This window comes from Palaemon carinicauda, chromosome 14, assembly GCF_036898095.1.
Source record: "Palaemon carinicauda isolate YSFRI2023 chromosome 14, ASM3689809v2, whole genome shotgun sequence".
In the NCBI taxonomy this organism is placed as follows: Eukaryota; Metazoa; Arthropoda; class Malacostraca; order Decapoda; family Palaemonidae; genus Palaemon; species Palaemon carinicauda.
In genome coordinates, this window is record NC_090738.1 from 122,700,033 (window position 1) to 122,707,532 (window position 7,500).

The 7,500-nt window shown below is 33.9% G+C and overlaps 1 long non-coding RNA gene across 1 annotated transcript in view; it reads left to right on the top strand.

The window, feature by feature from the left end:
• The first annotated feature begins 7,170 nt into the window (after positions 1 to 7,170).
• Positions 7,171 to 7,500, top strand: part of LOC137653716 (uncharacterized) — a 2,936-nt gene continuing 2,606 nt past the window's right edge. Inside the window, exon 1 of the long non-coding RNA XR_011046537.1 lies at positions 7,171 to 7,368. This is a non-coding gene — a long non-coding RNA (uncharacterized lncRNA). The remainder of the gene's footprint in view (positions 7,369 to 7,500) is intronic.

The window sequence follows — 7,500 nt, forward strand, 5'->3', positions numbered from 1 at the left end:
TCTATCGGATCCGTTTAAGATTCTGCCCTTTGAAGTATTATCATTATTATTATTATTATTATTATTATTATTATTATTATTATTATTACTTACTTACTTACTTACTTAACTAAACCCTAGTTGGAAAAGCAGAATGCTATTAGACCAGTGGGCTCCAACAGGGGAAAATAGCCCAGTGAGGAAAGGAAACAAGGAAAAATAAGATAAAATACATAAGATCATACGAAATCAGTCGATCACAGAAAGTTTATACGATCGTTTTATAATTCCTAGTTGTCTTACGTCATCAACTGTATACGTTCTATTTATTGCTCGTGAAATATATATATTAAAACGGAATTAGTTACAAGTGTTATGTGTGTTTGGCTTACTGGAACTCATGATGGATGATCATTTAGATTCTTGTTATATCGTTGTACACCATCTGTTCTTTTTCAGATAACAAGTGAAAAATTTCGATTTGAAATCTGCCAGTTGCGTAGCCGTTCAACCGTCAGGTAGAAAATTACTGAGATAAAACGATTTTATTAAAACATATTAAGAGAAAGTATTTGAGGTTACTATGCCTGTCATCATTAATCTATCTTGGTTTCTTTGAAGTAATATATTTTGTTATTTTTTTAATTTTAATTTTCGAAAAGAAGGATTTCAGTTATTGTACACCTTACTCATGGATTAAAATTTTTTTTTTACTCTATTATTATTATTATTATTATTATTATTATTATTATTATTATTATTATTATTATTATTAGCTAATCTATAATCCTAGTTGAAAAACCAGGATGCTATAAGCCCAAGGACTCCAACAGGGAAAAATAGACCTTGAAGCTTATGCAAGAAGACACAAAACTACTTCAAATACATTACACGATTCGACGATAAAAAAATTTCAAAGAAAATAGCTCAATACATTTATAAATAAATTTCCCAGATGAACCCTATATTCCCGGAATACCCATGGGGTATTGGCAAGAGGGCCAAAAACCGGAAATGCCAGAAGACACATATACCGACCATTAAATCATAAAGACTTAATAAAGAGCTGTTTGGGCTTTACTGTCTCCTTTTACGAGTTAGGTGGTTATGGTGATCTAAGCTTGTCTGCGTCGTTTTCGGTTATTGCTGGATAATTAGGCCATAAACAGGTTTAACTATTTCAAGAGGCTTAACTGAGACAGTATTTAATTAAGTATATTCTGCCAAGGAGGGTGGCAGCCATGAGAGATAAAAAGGGATAACGCTTTATGAATCGTAAATAGAGAATGGGTAAAAGATGGTCATATTCTGTAGGTAGTAGGTTGGCCAGGGCACTAGCCATCCGTTGAAATACTACCGGGAGTCTTTTGACTGGCGAGACAGTACTACATTGGATCCTTCTCTCTGGTTACGTTTCGTTTTCCCCTTGCCTATTCTTTACATATTCTCCTCTGTCCTCATACACCTGAAAACACAGATTACCAAACAATTCTTTACTCAAGGGGTTACTACACTGTAATTGTTCAGTGGCTACTTTCCTCTTGGTAAGGGTAGAGGAGACTCTTTAGCTATGGTAAGCAGCTCCTCTAGGAGAAGGACACTCCAAAATCAAACCATTGTTCTCTAGTCTTGGGTAGTGCCATACCTCTGTACCATGGTCTTCCACTGTCTTGGGTTAGATTTTTCTTGCTTGAGGGTACACTCGAGCACATTATTCTATCTTATTTCTCTTCTTCTTATTTTGTTAAAGTTTTTTTATAGTGTATACAGGAGATGTTTATTTCAATGTTACTTCTCTTAAATTTTTTTTTCCTTTCCTCACTGGGGTATTTTCCCTGTTGGAGCTCCTGGGCTAATAGCATCCTTCTTTTCCAACTAGGGCTGTAGCTTAGCAGGTGATAATAATAATAATAATAATAATAATAATAATAATAATAATAATAATAATAATAGAGAAATGATGGTTATCAATACAAAAGGATGTAACGTTGTACTATATACATATACATGTTTAGTATGTTTATGTGTGTGTATATATATATATATATATATATAGAGAGAGAGAGAGAGAGAGAGAGAGAGAGAGAGAGTATAAATATATGTATATATATATAAAATATATATATACATATATATGTATGTGTATATATATATATATATATATATATATATATATATATATATATATATATATATAATATATTAGGTCAAGAAAAAATTGGCTAATTAAATTAAACTTTTAGTTTATGGTCACTTTGATAAAGAAAAAATCCTTTCGAACAGAGTTTAAAACTTTTAAAAAATGGGTTTTACTACGTGTTTTAGCCTCTTTGAAGTGCTCAGAAAGAAGTAAAAGATACAGTGTTAAAAAATGTCCAACAGATGCTTTTTTTTTTCGTTTCAAAATGCGATGAAAGTTTCAGGAATGAAAAAAAGTGGCGTAAAAAAAAACTTTTTGTTAACTTCTATGCTCCAGTGAATTTACTGGTAGTGATTTCTGTAAAGTCCAGAATTAATTACCTTTCGTAAAATTCTTACATATTATTCAACCGGATTTTCATTGAACTACAAGATTAATTAGCAAAATCAACAGTAAATATTTGAGATAAAAAATTCACATGAGGCAACATCGCCCCTTGATTTAAATAAACAAAAAATCTCACATAGCACGGGCTGCCTTAGTGGTAGTATTTTTTTTTTTTTTTTTGTAAAGTCAGCCTAATATACCACTTACCTACCTCACTACCTCCCCTGCTGTTTAATTTTTCAAACATATAGCTAATTACCACCTTTCTCTCTCAACACCACTTGCGTAAACGTAATACATCTGGCAGCAACGGAGTGCCAAGTGTTGACAGCATAGAATTTGGTTTATAAACTTCATAAGCACTGTTATTCTTAGAGATCGTTACTGCTTCAGTAAAGCCTCTTGGTAACGGTTGAAATAAATAGATGAATGAATGAATAAGTAACAATATCATGATGTCATATGTGCAATAATCATTAACCACGAACATAGGTAAAACATTTGGTAAATACATAAAAAAAAATTATTCGCGAAGTTTGATGATGAAGAATTTCATTATATATCTAACTAGTGTATAAATCGACTAAATCATTATCTTACTAATATACCACTTTTTTATATGCAAAACTAATCACAAGTCCTATTTTGCACTTAATTCATTGAAATGACAGTTCCAGCGATGAGAATATTGTAAATGATGATATACTCTCTCTCTCTCTCTCTCTCTCTCTCTCTCTCTCTCTCTCTCTCTCTGCAAATGAAAATAACCCCGGTACAGTTACATCAACATAAATTATCAGTCAATATCGAAAAAAACGATGACGTCACAGATGAATGACGTCATAAAGACTTTAGCTCGTTGCTCAATAGTGTGAAGTCTTCCAAATAAGGACTCGTTGCCAACTTCATTATAGTCTGAGGTTACGTTTTTTGTTCTGGGCTTCTCATTTGCTGATATGATAAAGAAATTGTTACCTTTTATCTCGTATATCTGCGTAATGACATTCAACCCATTGTGCATCTGCCTTTTGGATTTCCCCGTGAAATATAATTCCTTATATTTAAAAACATGAACTATTTCGTTTCTTGATATAAGACCACATTTTATTTAATGTTCATATATATTTTTCTTTTTCACATATTTTTTTTCCATTGCTTTAAGATTTATATTCTCTCTCTCTCTCTCTCTCTCTCTCTCTCTCTCTCTCTCTCTCTCTCTCTCTCTCTCTCTCTCTCTCTCTCAATATAATCCCTTATATCTAAAAACATGAACGATTTCGTTACATGATATAAGACCACATTTTATTTAATGTTCATGGATCTTTTTCTTTTTCACATAATTGTGTTTTCCATTACTTTAAGATTTATTTCTTTAGGGTCTCTCTCTCTCTCTCTCTCTCTCTCTCTCTCTCTCTCTCTCTCTCTCTCTCTCTCTCTCTCTCTAAATTTATAGCCCGCTCTTTTTTTGCGTGTGCCCTAATGTTTCCTGAACTCTTATAATTTAAAGCCTAGCGCAGCTGTTTACCAATTACCTCCTCGCCGGCCTCTTCTAATTTTGTCAGCCGAGATGAATTCCTCGTTTATGCCTTTTTATCTCTCTCTCTCTCTCTCTCTCTCTCTCTCTCTCTCTCTCTCTCTCTCTCTCTCTTCTCCTTCCCCGCTCTGAAACTATATCTTTATTTCATTACTTTCAGCAATGTTGATAATTTATTGTTTCCTTTATTCTTAATGTCTGTGTCAATCTCCAATCAAGGGCTAATCAAGTATGCTAGCTTTAAATGATTTTTCTTTTTCGTCTTTATCTGTCTTCCAAAGTAATTTTCAAACCTCGAGAGAAGTAGAAAGAAGCAGAGAAAATATTCATAATTTGAAAAGCACTTGGTCAAATAAGCGAGTAAAAGAAATATAATGTATTCTCTTAAAAATTCTATATTGAGTCTTGTTTCTTGTATTACCATAGCCCACCTACATTTCATCAGGGGTTTTTAAAAGGAAAATATAGATGTAGAAATAGGTTAAAAGTGTTGTTTCTTAAAGGCAATCATTTCTATAGGCAGACAGTTTATTGAGAACGGCACAGGCTCTGGTCTTTAAGATAACAAGGAAGGGGAATTTATCTTTGAACTGTTCCTCTCCTGAAGAGGATAGGGCTTAAAATACCTATGCCAGTCTTGAGAGAGAGAGAGAGAGAGAGAGAGAGAGAGAGAGAGAGAGAGAGAGAGAGTGGGGGTGGCATGAATTATAACTAGTAATCCCATTTGTTCAAATCATTTGACTGTAAAATCAGATGTTGGTTGATTTAATTAGATTTATGACGTTTGAATTCTCCTTAAATACGATGATTCGTCCATATTTAGTCATTTTCATGTAATCGTTTCAAGGTAGATGTTTCATTTAACACGTTTGGTGTGTTTATCATCGGTACGACTATGATTGATCATCGAAATTTTGTAATCTTAAAATGAAAACTTGATTTTTCCTATAATCGTTTCGTTTTTTTCCTATGAGAAAAAACAATTTTTCTGTACAATGTTTGTTGCTAAAAGCATATTTCACTTGTGTTTTCTTAAAAAAATAAAGATCAGCAACATACTCCCATTTTAAGCTTATCTACTGTACTCTCTCTCTCTCTCTCTCTCTCTCTCTCTCTCTCTCTCTCTCTCTCTCAAACACCCTTTTTTCTGGCTCAAGGGTGATTTCTCCTGCTACTAGTATGTAAAGGGTAGGAAAGGTAAACTTGTTGGAAAGAGGAGGGGGGATTTATTTTAAGCTTAAAACGTATAGCTGCTTCTGTAGCCTCCCCACACCAAGGTTTTGTACAGCCCATTGCTCCAGACCTCAGCTGTACTCGGAGCGGAGCGAGACCGTCGAAACCGACTGTACCGTATACCTGATGAGGGGCTTCTTGATACTTCTATAAACCAAATGGATAGATGAGAGGAATTTAAAGTTAATCCATTCTATTTTTGGAATTAAATGGTACGTCTTTAAAGAGTACTACCTTCTTATTGTTGTAAATGTTACTCTCGTTCGAAGATCAACATGACATACAACTTGAGCGGAGCGAGACCGGCGAAACCGACTGTACCGTATACCTGGTGAGGGGCTGCATTTTCATACTTCTATAAACCAAATGGGGAGATGAGAGGAAGTTAAAGTTGATCCATTCTATTTTTAGAATTAAATGGTACGTCTTTAAAGAGTACTGCCTACTTATTGCTGTAAATGTTACTCTCGTTCGAAGACCAACATGACAAATAACTTGATGCCTTGTTCTAACTTTGGCCTCAATTGAAAAGAAAATAGGTGAGGGGTTTATTGGTGTATATCATTATTATCATTTGCTAAGCTACAATCCTAGTTGGAAAAGCAGAATGATATAAGCCCGAGGGCTCCAACAGGGAAAATAGCCCAGTGAGGAAATGAAATAGGCAAACTACAGGAAAATGATAGACTCGCGAAATATAATAAGGAAGGTGATGGAAACAAGTATAACAAAAGTAGGTTGAGGATTCCAAAGGATGACACTTCTTTAGAATTATATATTCCATAATAAATTGAATGAATAAAGAACTTTGAAGAAAGCTTTTCAACTTACACCTCCAAAAGGATTTGCTTAAAAAAGACCAAATACGAATTTCTATTTTATTTATTGAAATATTTAGTCTGTATTAATTTGTACACGAACATAGTTGTTAGAAATAGTATTAGATTCTAATCTTATAATACTTGATAAAGGATTAGAAACTTTAGATGTGATAATTTGTAATTTAGGTACACATGATTCATTCATTTATTTCACAGCAAGCATGAACCTAAAGAGAAAATGACTGACATAGAAGCAATGTATACCAACACTCAATGGCAAGCAATGTCGCGCAATATCTGTGTCCTCTCAGACGCCATAGAAATTTCAATGAGAGAAGTGCAATTTTCTGAACATTTCCCTCTTTTTTCTGACTATGAACCATCTTCAGACACTTTAAAGGGGACTTTGTTTTAACCATTCATCAATTTTATCCCCATCGCAGTTTCATACACTTCAAAGATAATTTTGCTCACTTGATATTTTTGTCAAAATGTTAGTTTCTTACAGTTCGAAGGCATCTTTCCTAACTTTTCCCTCTTATCTTTATCCAAAATTCTACTTCGGAAAAATAAACTATGTCAACTGATTCTTCTTCTTTTTGTTCGGAATTCAGTTTCTTAAACTTCTACGAAACAGTTGTTATCTTGTGCCTCTTCTCTTGTTTTATTCAAAATAAGTTCCTTACGCTTCAGAGGGTCGTTTGTTAACTTGTCCATCTTCCTTTTTTCTCCATAATCCTGTCTATTACACTTCTACAGAACGTTTGTTAGGCTGTCCCTATTCTTTTTTATTTTAAAATTGAGATTCTTACACTGGTCAACGTTTGAATACCTGTCCCTTTTTCTTATTTTAATGGTCCAGTTCCCCTACAGTTACAAGAAAATTTTGCGAAATTATTTTTATCATCTTATTCATTTGCGAGTTTTCTACACGTTGAGCAAAAGTTTGTTAACTTACACTTCTTGGTTTTATATCCAGCGACAATTCTCTTATACTTCAAACAGAATTCAAACGCTAGTACTTTGTTCTTAGGAAGATTTGATCGTCCAATTCCTATGAGAATCGCCTTCTAAATGATGTTCTTTTTTTTCTCCGCACCCAGGTGGCAGCTTTCGACACTAACAACAACACACACCCCAACACTTCGACACCGATTCTCGATCCATCCTATTCAAAATGGTGGTCACATCCCGCATGCTCGCTGCCCACACCAACGGCTACCCAATTGACGCAAAGGCGAGGTTCTGGTCCAACTACTACAGGTCATTGAAAGGTCAGTATGAACTGGGCAGTCTCTTGGCTCTCATAGAGATGGATATAGATGAGATAATTATTTGAATGCTGAGATCACAATTTCTTTTTTTTTAAGATACTTTTAAGGTTTTTGCTTACAAGGTCTGGTTTA